Consider the following 14573-nt stretch of genomic DNA (forward strand, 5'->3'; position numbering starts at 1 on the left):
GCACGCCTTTGCCCCTATTGTCTGCTTTAAATCTCTCTGGATTCTCACTTTCTATTTATATGCCGACGTTCTTCATGTCTGACCCTGGAGAGAGCCGGAGATAATTAGCTGTGCTCCCTGCCTTCCATAGTCTCAGTCTCTTGGGGAAGCATGACTCCATTCTTACCGTCTGGTGTGCCAAGCGTCTGCCTTTCCTCTGGAGACTGGAGAGGGTGATGGCTCGCTCACCATCGTGGCGTCTTTAGCCGCCGAGCGTGGCCACGTGACAGTTCCGGCTGACAAGTCAGAGCAGAAGTCTGCAGCAGGCCTTCCCAGGGATGTTTTGCTTTCAGAGGAAAAGGCAAGGCATTGCTGGTGTTTCTCCCGCTCCTCCTCCTGATCCCGAAGGAAGATGTGATGCCAGCATCCTTCTTGCCATCATGAAGCAACAAACAAGGCTCAAAAGTCAAAAGAATGGCAGAGACAATGGCCCCTCATCATGGGAGTAGAGTTAGCAGCTGCCTGAGAGGCGAGTGTCTTCATCCAAGATCTGCCTTTCCTTTTCTTTCCTGTTAATGAGCCACCAATAAACATATGGATGCAAATATGGTATGCAGGTTTTAGAGAGTTTTAGGATAATCATTCGGGGCAAGAATGCAGTCGTCATCCTTCACCCCATTTATCTCTTTGAAAATAATAATTATGTTTACTTCATACGAAGACCACTGCAGTGCAGCGTTCCTAGAAAGTTACCGGTGTTAACACAGGAAGGCTTTCTTCACCTTTCGGATATGTCTCCCCAGCACAGTTTGGTCGCGGTGGCGGGGGTGGGGGGGTGTGGTGACCTCGGAACTCGGCATCATGCCTGAACTTACAGCCTTTCCTGTGCTGTTGCCCCTGTGACTTCCTCCTCAGACCCAGATACATTATGGCCATGGCCTCATGGTTTTTAAAAATCTTTATTTGGGCCACATTGGTTAGAAGATAAATATATACAAATATTAGTACCTCAAAGTCATTTGACCTGAATTAGGCTATAGTTTTGGTCACTCTTAAACAAAATAATTATAATAATATTAATAATAAGGGTTTTTCATGCTGAGGAATAGTGTCACTATCATCCTGAGGTAGGTGTGTGGCTTAGTAAATGAATTTTAAAAGCTTTTTAATATATCAGTTTCCAATTTTTTTCCCTTTTCACCAAATCTACCCCAGATAATTGTTATAGCTTCTGATTCTACATGTACTTGGAATACTGCAAATATGATTCTTTAGAAATAGAACAGTTTATACATTTCACTTTATGCAGTCAAGTCATTCCTTTGATTATCCTAATTAGTTAATGTGGTGACAGTATGCAAGTATTGTGCTTATGTGGTCAAGAGTTGGTGAAAAATCAAAGGCAAATCAGGGAAAAATAACACTGTAAGTATCAGTCTCTGTATATATTTCATATTAAAACCCCAGCCAGGTAGAAGCCCAGATGCAGAGAATTGGCTGCACACTGTGTCCGTAACCTGCCCCATTAACAGTGGGGTTCCTCGGCAGCGCCAGAGGGAGTGTGGGCAGCCTCATTTCTCATGAGCCAAGGCCATCATATTTCCACTGCTGAATATTTCTGCTCTTAGTTCTGGAAGCCTCTGTTCATTTTTAAATAGTAGAGAATACTGAGGCCTTTGTAATTACTTCTTAGGGAATTCAGCAAGTTTAGAACTTAAATTTCAGTACACAGAAACTAAGTTCACTTTCTCTACTGTAAAGTGCTCACAGTTTAGAATGTATGCCATCAAGTCTTGGTACCTGAAAGCAAATCACACCATTTTGTTACCAGATAGAGTAGCTATCAAATGAAGCCCCAGTCAAGACGGGATTACTGGTCTACCTCTTTGGCAGCTGGTCTTTTTTACCACAGGAGACTGCAAACTGTGTTCCTTGGGCTGAATCTGACCTCTTTTTGTGCATCCTGTTTTCACATTTTTAAATATCTGGAAAGATGCAAAAAAAAAAAAAAAAAAAATTTTTTTTCATGACACATGGAAACTAATTGATATTTGTATTTGTCCTTAAATAAAGTTTTATTGAAACGACTGCCTTTCTCATCCATGTGTCTCCTGTCTGTGCCTACTATAGCGTGACCATGGCAGAGTTGAGTAGTTTTAACTGGTAAGATACGGTCTGTGAAGCTGAAAATGTTTGCTAACTGCCCCTTTATAGAAGTTTGCTAATACTTTTAAAATTTATTTGCGTATGGCTATGCTGGGTCTCTGTTGCTGTGCACAGGCGTCCTCTAATTGTGGAGTGAGGGATTCTCATTGCAGTAGCTTCCCTTGTTGCAGAGCGTGGGCTCAGGGCGTGTGAGCGTCAGTAATTCTGGCACATGGGCCTAACTGCTTCTCAGCGCGTGGGATCTTCCCCGACCAGGGGTCCGACCTGTGTCCCCTGTACTGGCAGGTGGATTCTTAACCACCAGGCCAGCAGAGTAGTCCTGTTGATCTTGTTTTAGGAGCTGTCTTTGCCTGTAGGCAGAAGCAGTAGAGCGGGGTTGTTGCCTCTCTCCCCCAGTGAAATGAGGAAAGACCAGACTTGCCTTCATGCCGATGTGGAGCCCACACCTGCCTTTTAGGAATTCTCTCTCTTCACCAAATCCTGACTCTGACCTTCCCTGTCTACCCCAGTCTTTACTCCCAGGTCCTTGCAAATAACCAGGAGCGTGTTAGCCAAGGACCTTTGCAGCCAACCGGAAGAGTCACCTCTAGCTTTATTGAGCCATCGTGTGGCGTAGTAGGCCAGGTCCTTGTCACACGCACACTGCCACTCTGCTGCTCTGTCGTTACAGTATAATTTAGGGGTGATGAGGGGAAAGTGGTCTCTCTTTATCTGTTAATTCCTTGGAGGAAGTTCTGTTCGGAATGAATAGTCTTGAAATGTGTAATAAAGTTACCTATCAAGACCACTTTTACAGAGAGATTTAAATGTGATAATAAGAATAAAAGAAAATGAAGTGACATTGAGGGCGTCTTCTTTTATAACAGCTCTTGGTCTTGACTGTTAAGCACACTGTAAAATGACTTTTATACATTTATGGATTGAAATGGTTCTGCTGAAATTTTAAGTGTTAACATTGTTCAAACTTCCATTACTACCACCTCGCAGTTTGTTACAAAACAGCTTCGTGTTTGACATTTTGATCATACTAACCTGGGACTCGGGACACTTTATGCAGAAGCTCTGCTTCTGTATGACAGAGATTCTAGTTAATTTGATTCCAGCACCTTTCTGTAGGAAGCCAGTTGATTATATTTGCACATCTGTAAACTCATTGTCACAGAAAGTATGTTGCAGAGAAGGAGAAAGCTGAAGTATTTTATTTGCCCGATTGGCGCAGGTGGAAAATGAAGTCTTTTTTTTTTCAGTCTCATTGCTTCCTTTGCAGATTTTCTTGTTTTCTTTTTCTTGAAGCTACTACTATTCAGACTACAGTCCATAGCCACACCTTATTTTTTTTTAATAATAGCTTAATTGAGATAAAATTCACAGACCTTGCAGTCCACTCACTTAAAGCATACAACCTAATGACTATTCACAGGATTGTACACCTATCATCACAATAAATTTTAGGACATACTGTTACACCAAAAAGAAAGCCTACACCCTTCCAGCCATTGCCTCCCAACCTCGGGCACCACTAGCCTCAGGCAACCATGAATCTGCTTTCTGTTTCCACCCGTTGGCCTCTCCTGGACATTTCTTATAAATGGGATCCAACAGCACGTGGTCCTTTGTGACTGGCTTCTTTCAAGGAGCGCCACAGTTTCATGGTACCACCCCTCCTTGTTCAGCGTCCTGCTCGTTGTATCTTCCTTAAAAGATATCAAAGGCAGGATACTTGTGTGTACAGACGTATATTTGAACATGGTTGGCTCTCCTGGATTCGTCTTTGTAGTCACTGTCGTGAATGGCAATGCTGTGTCCTGGGGGGGACACACACACACACCCATACTCATACACATAAAGAATGCTGATTCCTCTGACCGTAACACCTTCAGCTCATCTGTAGACATGTCTGAAAGAAAGGCCAGCCTGTGATAGGCTTACATCCAGGATCCTGCGTTAGAACGTGCGGTGTAAATGTCCGCAGTGTCTTAGCCGATCGAAGGTGCCTCTTCATCTTGTTCTTCCCCCTGTCCTATCCTCTCTGCTCTGTTCAGTGAGAGCAGGGCTGTCCTTCATTACCAGCCTGACTGTCTCAGCATCTTCTGGAAGTGCTACCTTTGCAGGGAATAGGACCTTTGGGTAGATGGGTAAATGTGGGCTCGTCAGTAATTTTGCTTATATCTTCCCAGAGTTTTGCAGAAGCAGAGAAAGGTGCAGCTTTGTTATTAATGAGTCCTTCGTAATGCATAGGCTCGCTTTTACAAGGCTGACTTGGGTCAAAGGAAACCTGAGGCCCAATTTCCATTCTGATGAACTCCAAGTACTGACCATACCTTTTTAGAAATGGGAACTTTTAAAACAAAATAAAGAATGGTTCCTTGTTTTACAAGTGGAGGAGTTCAGAGTTGGACCTCCCTGGGTTCTTTCCTTCCTTCTCCCTTCCCACCACTCCACACCCTCATGAGAATCATTTTCCAATTTGCCAAGAATGGTCCATGGAAACCTGTCCAGCGTTGCCAATGCCAGATAGATCTTGCCTGGGCACTCATTGGATAGAATTGGAGCTTTAGCTTTGGTTTTCATTTCAAGACCTGTCCCCCATTATCATGGAGGATGGAAGGTCTGCTTAAGTTAGAGCTAGCTAATTGCTTCCTTCCTTGAAGTTCTAAATGAGTTTTAAAGTGAAACGCATATCTCCCCATGCTAAGGAGCCAACACACAATAGTCAATTGAGATAGCAAAGACTAATTTAGAAAAGGTTATTCTGTTCTTTTCTTTCTGTTTTTCCCTTGCTCTTTCCCCTCCCTTCTTCCCTTCCTTCTCTTCTCTTTTCTCCTTTCCTCCCTTCCTCCTTCAGCTCTGCCTTTTGTCTTTCCCCTGCTTTCATTTAACCCTTACAGATACAGTGGGGTTGTGCCCATGGGCTTTTTGCTCATAATTAAATAAATTATTTATACATTTAACACAATCTTGAATTACTAGGTGATCATCTCAGGCACTCAGAAGGATGAAAGCCCTTGAAAGCAATATCCAAGCATAGATATTCCATAGCACGTCTTACAATCTAAATATTGCTTTTAGTGTAATCGAAGCAGCAAGAGTAGTCACAGCAGTTGATGGACTATTTTTCAAATTGATTTCAAAAATGTATTTAAGGGGATGATCTTCTAGTCTAGATTACCTATTGATTTTTAATATGAAAAGCTCATTATGTAAGCAGTAACTGCATATAAAAACCTAGCAAACCTTTGCATAAATCCTTTAATTGAATTTCCAGAGCCTGTGGTTCTACTTTTTTTTTAATTAAATCTATTTCTTTTTTTAAGTGTTACTGTGTAATTTGCATGCTGTGAAGAGGCCCTGTCCCAGATAAAGTGCCATTGATCCTTATTAAGCCTCACCTCTGGGCTCGCTTAAAACCGACGGGAAAATTAAAGTGTTCATGGCGCAGTGCACTTACAGCTTGTGTGGCAGGGTTATGGAAAAATAATAAAACTAATTTCCAGGAGAGAATTTGTAATGTGAGATTTTATTTTTTTCAATTTGATAATTAATAGTGAAATCATATCATATGTATAAATCATATTGTAGCCTATAAACTGAAATGGCAATTAGGAAAGATAATATATACTTGATGTAAAACCATCATGTTACGTGAGGATAATCTCTTGGTACTTTAATTTTTTAATTGTAGAAGGAATGGATTATGAATTCAAGTCAAACACATTAAAATGGTGGGTTTTCTTTGAAAAATCTGATTCTTTTACTATGCACTATATTAGTAGGTTTTTAATTTTAATGTGAGGAAGTATAAAAGATACAGAGAAAGATATTCTGGTTATGTTCATGCTTAAATGTATGTATCAGAATTACCAGGGGAAAGAAAAATATAAAAGCTGCAATAGGTTTTTCTATTTTTTTTAATACCCAACATTTGTTATTTTAAAAGCAATAAAATCCCCTAAAGAAATATTCATAATCAATAAGAACACAAAATATGGAATATATTAACTGAGTTATAAAAATGTTCATAGTACAGCACAAAATGAAAAACACAGCAAGTTATGTACGGTTTAAAATGTAATCAATTTTGAGGTTGTATACAAGGATATAAATGATAAACACAAGTAGTAGCATTTTTAGTAAAGGCTGTTACAAAATACTGTATTTATGGTCTATTCCATTCTTTTTATAGCTCATTAATGTAGAAAACAAACACAGTGTATCCATCTTCTCAGACAGCTTAAAATTCCCTTAAATGATATTTTTAAATGGAAATACTGAGCTCATTTGATCTGTTTCTTCTATAAGGCCGTGTTAGTTTGAACAGCCCGGTGTACCCGGGATCCTTTTTGGGACTCTGAATAGAAAAGATGTTGATAATGTTGCGGCGCCCGCCGTCCACGAAACGGGGCCACATCTATGGCTGTTACAGGTGGTTGAGCAGCGTCCCCGTCCCCTCACAGGGCTGTGTCCCTGCCTCCCCACACCCATACCCTCCCCCTCCCCAGGAAGAACCTTCACATCCCGGGATGCTGCCTTCATTCTTTGGGCCACAAGGGGGCTGTTGAGTTACTGGTCCACGGCACTAGCTGGCGGGGGAGAGTTTTAAGGCTGGTTCCAGAGGTGCTGGACTTCCTGTGGCACTTATGAATATGCATGGAGTGCGTACTCAGCAATCTAGCAGTTCAAACTAGACAGCTGGTTGTGCTGGTGGGCTGTTTTTTTTTTTCTCTCCTCCCCCTCTCTCCTTCCCTTGGCCAAGTGCTTTCTGGGTAAGCTGAATCTGTAATGTAATTTCATTAACTTATTTCCAGTATTTCATTTGGTTTTGATGTTTTCATCCTGGCCTCTTTTTTTCCTCCCATTTTTGTCATTTTGTAGAAGTCACTGGTCTGTTAGGATCAATGGAGCATCATTTCATGGCTGTAGGAGTCACAAGCTTGGATATCCAGCCTCCTTACAGCATGAGTAGGGTTTAGCAATGCTCTGTTTATTTTCCATATGGTAAGAGTGTTTGGAAAAGAAAGGAGAAAGTGTCTTGGTAAGAAAGGCAGAGCTTTGGAATTGTTTCCGTTCTTTCTGGATTAACACACAGTCCAGCACTGTAGAGCTCCATCTGTCTATCCACCCACCCACCCCTCCAGGACGTACTGAGTATCTCCTATGGGTTAGGCATTGCTTCAGGCATTATGGATATAAATTTGAATTTGGATCAACCATTGCCCGCAAGAATCTCACTACTTAGTGGGGAAGTAAAAGACATTTTCCAATGACTTTAACCTAACTCAGCCTTGAGTTATAGAGACCTAACTCAGTCTTGGGTTCATTTAACTATGGGTTATAAAATTCATCATGACACTGAATTTGTTTTTCTCTTTTTTTTTTTTTTTTTTACTTATGACTAGTTTATTTGGAATTTTTATAAAACTAGAACTATTGGTGGTAAGTGCCATGTTACTGAATACTGTGAAGAGTATGGTTTTTTAGAATAAAGTCTCTTTGTGGCATCATCATGTAAAAGAAGACACTTTATATAGTAAGAACAGAGATAAGATACATCCCAGCCTCCAGAATAGATTGGAAATGGTCTGGTGGCCCCAAAGAATTGTGTGGCCATTGGGAGAGCTGACACAGAAGTCCATTTGTAGAGTGTGGGCAATCCTTCGCAAGGTGAGGGCGGGGGCCAGGGCAGCAAGTAAAGTAACATAAGTATCTCGCCTGGGAGCTTGGGTAGTGGTCAGAGGCAGGATTTAGAGTTCCCAGAGCCAAGACTCAAGACCCCACAGCAGGGGTAAAAGCCAGGCCAACCAGGAGCAGACCACCCTGCACTGATACAGAGGCCTTCAGTAACGCTGGCGCAGTGGCACCCCGATCACGGCCCCTTCCTGCAGACGGTAGAGCCAACAGCAAAGAAAGCTGAGCATCTGAGAGACGAGAGAACCCCGGCTAAGGGGCATGGGTCTCTTGGCCTCAGAGCCCAGAGGCAGTCTTGCCCGAGCTCATAGAAGCAGTATTACCTTCTTTGAGGCAAAGTGATGGATTATAGAATCGAGCTCCATCTTGTAGAGGACAGCTGATTTGCAGGGAACCAGTTTACCTTCTGGAACATCTTGTCCAGAATGGTAGCCACTGAGGGCCTGAGAGTAAAATGTTTAGAAGAGAGTAAAACATTTAAAAGATGCTTACTCCTTGGAAGAAAAGTTATGAGCAACCTTATGAGCAACCTAGTGAAAAGTGAAGTTGCTCAGCTGTGTCTGACTCTTTGCAACCCCAAGGACTGTAGCCTACCAGGCTCCTCTGTCCATGGGATTTTCCAGGCAAGAATACTGGAGTGGGTTGCCATTTCCTTCTCCAGGAGATCTTCCCAACCCAGGGATTGAACCCGGGTCTCCTGCATTGTAGGCAGACGCTCTACCGTCTGAGCCACCAGGGAAGTCCTGAGCAACCTAGACAGCATATTAAAAAGCAGAGTTACTTTGCCAACAAAGGTCCATCTAGTCAAGGCTATGGTTTTTCCAGTGGTCATGTTTGGGTGTGAGAGTTGGATCATAGAGAAAGCTGAGCACTGAAGAGTTGATGCTTTTGAACTGTGATGTTGTAGAAGACTCTTGAGAGTCCCTTGGACTGCAAGGAGATCCAACCAGTCCATCCTAAAGGAAATCAGTCCTGGGTGTTCATTGGAAGGACTGATGTTGAAGCTGAAACTCTAATATTTTGGCCACCTGATGTGAGGAACTGACTCACTGGAAAAGACCCTGATGCTGAGGAAGATTGAAGGTGGGAGGAGAAGGGTTGACAGAGAATGAGGTGGTTGGATGGCATCACTGACTCAACAGACATGAGTTTCAATAAACTCTGGGAGTTGGTGATGGACAGGGAGGCCTGGCGTGCTGCAATCCATGGGGTCTCAAAGAGTCTGACACGACTGAGCAACCGAACTGAACTGAAAACATTTGGTACAGAATCTTGGGAGGGGCCCCCGGTTGTGAGGGGCCCTGAAGCTTACTCTTCACTAGCTTCAAGGTTTTGCTGAGGCCAAGTGTTCTCAGAGCCAAGTTGGAGGTGCTGCTCATCCATGTCAGTGACTGTGTTTGACTCCATTTTATTTTGTTTTTTTTCATGCACTCTGATATGAAAGCTCCTCCCATTTTTGATTTGGCTTTGAAGGCACTTGAAAAATAGTCTGTGTTCATGCATATCACCTTCAGTGAGTGAGACCGGACCCCGGGAAGCGTACCTCTGTTTTCGGGCAAGTCCTCCATCTCCAAAAGCACTCTTTGACATGGGAGACTTTGAAAATGCTTTCCTTTCTGCCCGCATCTGGGTAGTTGTTTTTTTTTTTTTTTTCCCAGTAGTTTCTTAATGGTCTTTAGTGAAGGAAGTAAGTGACACTGATCAGTGAAGGTGGACAGTAAGATTTATAATGTATTTGTGCTAGCTGATTGCCAACAGAACCGGCCTCTCCCAGCGGTGCTGTACGCAGACTTGGAAAATCAATAGGGATTAACCTCTGACCTCCTTCACATACTTATACTGTGGGCTGCATCGCTTACCAATATTTCATCTGCTTCACTTAGCTGCTGTTACTTACTCAATAATGTGTGGCCAATCTCACAAGATACTAATTAATTTTTTAAAATGCAGCATCACTTGAAGCTGTGATAGAATATCACACCTTTGGAAATCAAGGCCCTTTTGGTTTATTTATTAAATCAGATAATTAGCCTTAATTAAAACAACAACAACAGCAACTCTGGGAAAGAAGAGAGCTAAAACTCGGGAGTTTGCTTGGCTCACAACTCCACCCACCTTGCAGTTAACCGGGGGGGTCCTCTGTGCCTCTAACAGGGCGAGTGTCCCCTGGTGCCTCAGCTGGAACATGGGCCCCTTTTCAGGAAAATTGCAAATCTCACCTTTTAGATGCACTTTTTCTTTTCTATTAAGGGGACATTTTATGGATACATTGGTAATGTGGTAACTTGCCACAAAATGGACCCAATGCATCGTTTTTTAAAGACTCAAAATTAACTTTCATATGCAACCCATTTGCAAAAGTATGCAAGAGTTTGTGTAAATGGGATGTTTGATTGACCTGCCCTTAATTATTATTACTGTACAGGGTGCGAAAAGAGCCCAGTTTGCAGCAATGCACTTCTCCCCCCCCTTTCCCTTTAAGCTTTGGCATATATTACAGCGCTCTACATTTGTCTTCAGAATGGAAATTGTTGTAGATCTCCTTCATCCAAATCCCTTTTGTTCGTGGACTTTTTTTTTTTTTGCAAGTATACCTATTCCCCAGAGTTTACTTACAGTTTCCTATTGATCCGGCAGCTGGTATTTGAGTTGGTCGATGTACTCTGTAACTTGTTTAAGATACCTACCTGAGCTATTAGTTTAAATAATGTATTCATAAATTGATTAATCATTACAGTAAGACTTATTAGCTGCATTTATATCTGCGTGTTATCCACAATTGACTTGTAGTCTAATAATCACGCATACTTAAGCAGAAGTTGGGCTTTACATTAGAATTTAATAATTATCGAGGTGGAAAGCAAGAGCGTTTGTGTGTAGCAGTTGAGCAGACGCAGTGTTTTAAAGGTTGGACTTACTGGGCAGATTGCTACCTGTTTCCCAGGTAACATAGACAACTCTTTCCCCCCTACCTCCAGAATGAAATACAGAAAGTGGGGCTAATTCTGTCAGCGTCAAAGAAGGGATGGAGTTTTCCAAAGCTGTCCCAGCATCATGGTCCTGGAGGATGGTGGATGGGACCAGAGGGAGGAGAAGTGAGAGGAATGTTTCCTTTGCCTCTATTTCTCTGAAAGCTGCCTTAGGGTGGGGCCTGGGGGGCCTTTCCACTGGGTTTTCAGTGGTGGCCACACACCACGAAGTTCACACACCGGGGGCAGACACGCCCGCTCTGACCTCCAGTGAGGCCTACAGACCAGTAGAGACGTGCAGTGCAGCCCGCTGGGTGAGTCTGCCTGGGAGCCCAGCCTGCCGCACGGAACACCCTGGGGCCAGCCTGGAAAGACCTTCCCTAGGCGAACAAGAAACAGCTCAGCCGCACACGGGGCAGACGGCTACATGCACCTTTATTTTTCGTTAATGAACAACTTTTAAGTGTAGGTTTAGGCTCACAGGAAAACTGAGCAGCAAGTACAGAGTTCCCTCATCTCCTGGTCCCCACCCACCTCACACACAACCTCGCTGGGGTTCGCACCTGCAGTCAAAATACGTTTCAGTTAAAAGAGTTGAAAGTAAAAATGTTAGTCGCTCAGGTCGTGTCCGACTCTTTGCAACCCCGTGGACGAGGCTCTTCTGTCTATGGGATTCTGCAGGCAAGAATACTGGAGTGGGTTGCCATTCCCTCCTCCAGGGGACCTTATTCACTCAGAGGTTGAACCTGAGTCTCCCGCACTGCAGGCAGATCCTTTACCATCTGAGCCACCAGGGAAAAACTAAAACAGTCGAATGGGATGTCAGATGATGGTTTTGCATCCGGCCTGCCCAGCACAACGATTTCACACTCCTCGGGAAGGTCCTTTTCGAGGTTCTTCTTGGAGTCAGGATCCCTCAGTCTTTCTACTTCATCCTCCCTGGAACCCCAGGCTTCTTCCTCCCCACCACTGTGTTTGCCGGGAAGCTCACTGCCTCACTGCATGTCTTTTATACTTCATCACCTGCCCCAAACTAGTCAACAGCCTGCTAAATTCATCCACCCTGTGTTCTGGGGCAATGGTGCAGGGAGCATGCATTTATTCAGCTGCCTAAATGCCCGTCGCCCATCACGGGAAGTCTGCTCACAAGTGAGCAATTGTGCTCCTGACGTGGGCCCCCCCCCCCCTTGCCCAGGATGCTGGCTCCAGATAAAGCACAGGTTGCTGGGGTGGCTTCTCTGAGGCGCCCTTTCCCCAGCGCAGGGCTCCCTCCATCCGCTGCTGAGAGCAAACCTGCTTTCCTCCATCGCTCGTGCCCAAGCTTATCTCACCAACCGTGTTCAGAGTGTCAGCATGGATCTCATCTCCATAAAGCCCCCATGGGCTGGCCAGGGAGCCTCAGCAGATGTGTTATTTACAGTGTTTAATTTGGATCCTACAGATGTATTAAACTTCTTGGTGACCTGGGAGCTCGTGTAGCTACCATAAAGAGTTTGCTAAACCTGGAATAGTGGATGTTTTGTTCAGAAACAAAATCCCTTGGTGCCTGCTGCTACCATCCCCGTGGTGTGTGTGTGTGTGTGTGTGTGTGTGTGTGTGTTGGGGAGGGTGGTGTGCTGGTGAATGTTTAACATCCAGCTTTTGGGGAGGGCAGCCAGCCCTGATTTTTAGTATTTGCTGATTATTGCAGGATAAATACTCACACTGTGGCCAGCAGGAAGTTAGGAAACAGAGCTGAGATGGAGTGTGTGGTCCCATACCATTCTATATATATTAAAAATAGATTATTGTGTATTTATATCACATACATATATATATTTATGTAAAATGTTCACTGTACACAGTGTAAATACACATAAATGACCTCAAGAGCATAGATAATATGTTAAAATTATTAGCACACTAAAATTTAATAAAAAGAAATTTAAGTTTTTTAGCAAAAACTGGGATATGCAGTCCCATATCATTTCATATATGTTAAAACTGGTGGCTCAGGCAGTAAAGAATCTACCTGTAATGCAGGAGGCCTGGGTTCGATCCCTGGGTCAGGAAGATCCCCTGGAGAAGGGAATGGCTACCCACTCCAGTGTTCTTGCCTGGAGAATCCCATGGACAGAGGAGCCTGGTGGGCTAAGTCCATGGGGTCACAAAGAGTTGGACAAGGCTGAGCAACCAACATACATATTATACTTATATACATATAAATACGTGCATGTATAATTCCACTGTATAGACCCATTATACAGATATGCTAATAACCTCGAGTATAGACAATATGCTGAAAGTATTAGCATACTAAAAATTACAGTAAATTTTCAGTTTAAACGTACTCAGATTATTCAGATGTATTGGATTTTGAGTCTCTCTTACTTTTTTATTGTATAGCTTGTTTAATTGACAGTTGACATAATTTAAAGCTTAACAATGGGTGTATCCGACAAACAGCTGGTGAAAGTCTTGGCTGCCTCGAGTGAGTCAGAGCAGGCTGCAGCCGTACCCCTGTGTGTGTCTGGTGGACCGCCAGTCTCCAGTTGCAGCCTGTGTTCAGATGAAGCTCACGGTCTATTCCTAACTCAGGCTCCCTTCTAACAGGTAATCCTTATGCAGTTTTCTGCTGGGGCGTGATGAGCCGGTTGGCAGGCTGCTGAGTGTCCTCGACAGCAAGCAGACGCACGCACCCTGCCTGGTACATCCTAAACAATTCTGTTGTACTGATATTAAGGACAACAGCATTTTGCCAGAAGCTATAACGAGATGATTTTGTAACAGCAGCATGGTGACACCAGACTCTGTTTTGCAATTTTCTTTAATATTTATGCTGGATAAATAATTTATCTCTTTTTTTTTTTTCAGGTTTTTTTTTTTTTTCATCTCCAGCATGTTGATATAGACAGGTGCTAGGTTTCCCTGAATGACTAAAGTAAGGATTTGGTTATTTTCTCCCCCCGGCGGAGTCGGGTGGGGAAACAGATGCATCAGCAGAATTGAGCTTCTGGGAATTGTTTCCACATTTCCACATCCCATCGACTGATTCGGACTAATGAGACATATTAGGATCGGCCCCCACGTTTGAAGGGAGTCACTCACTGAAGTGACATGCTTGTCTGTCATTATAACATCAGGGCCGCCTACGCTGAGGTTTCTGAACAATCAAAAATTCACGGGCCCTCCAGTTGTCTGTTGGGGACTTCTTGTAGTTGTTTTTTCTAACCCAGGGTTTCTTAACCTAGGAGCTGTTGACATTGGGCGCGGGGTCCTTCTTTCTGCCAGACTCTGTCCTGTGCACTGTTGGATATTTAGCAGCATCCCTGCCTTAGGCCCACTGAAGGCTGCAGCAACCTTTATACCTGAGAAGGGATGATAAAAACTGTATCCAAATATTGACAGATACACTTGCCCCGGGGTTGACAACCACTATTCCAGAGCCACAGCTCTTAACCACTTACAAGGATGGGAAAGGAAGAATAGAGATGTTCCCATTGTATTTAGCCTTCACTTTCTCTAGCTTCCAGAGACAGCCAGCCCTCCCGGAACACTAGACTTGGAAATAAGGCGCCCTCATGTCAACCAAGTCAGTCTCTGCCCAGGGACCTAGCCAGGAGGGAGCCAGGCAGTATTTCTACCCAAGAAGCGCCCTTGCATATGTGCTGGGCTCCTGAGGAAGAAAGGGGGTCTCCAGAGTGCGCCGGGCTGGGTCTTTCCTTCCTCTGACTGTTGCTGGCTGTGATCACAGGCTCGTTTCTGAGCTGCGCGATAGCTAGGTGTCTCACTGGG

At 43.7% G+C, this 14573-nt stretch overlaps 1 protein-coding gene and 1 non-coding gene across 6 annotated transcripts in view; one reads left to right on the top strand and one right to left on the bottom strand.

Moving 5' to 3' along the window:
• The window catches only part of WWOX (WW domain containing oxidoreductase), an 886744-nt gene that overhangs the window by 286818 nt on the left and 585353 nt on the right, over positions 1-14573 (top strand). The gene's annotated exons all lie outside the window — the stretch shown is intronic.
• TRNAC-ACA (transfer RNA cysteine (anticodon ACA)) lies at positions 8498-8569 on the bottom strand. The gene has a single exon. It is a non-coding gene; the product is annotated as a tRNA-Cys (tRNA).

This window comes from Dama dama, chromosome 4 (genome assembly GCF_033118175.1).
Source record: "Dama dama isolate Ldn47 chromosome 4, ASM3311817v1, whole genome shotgun sequence".
Taxonomy (NCBI): Eukaryota; Metazoa; Chordata; class Mammalia; order Artiodactyla; family Cervidae; genus Dama; species Dama dama.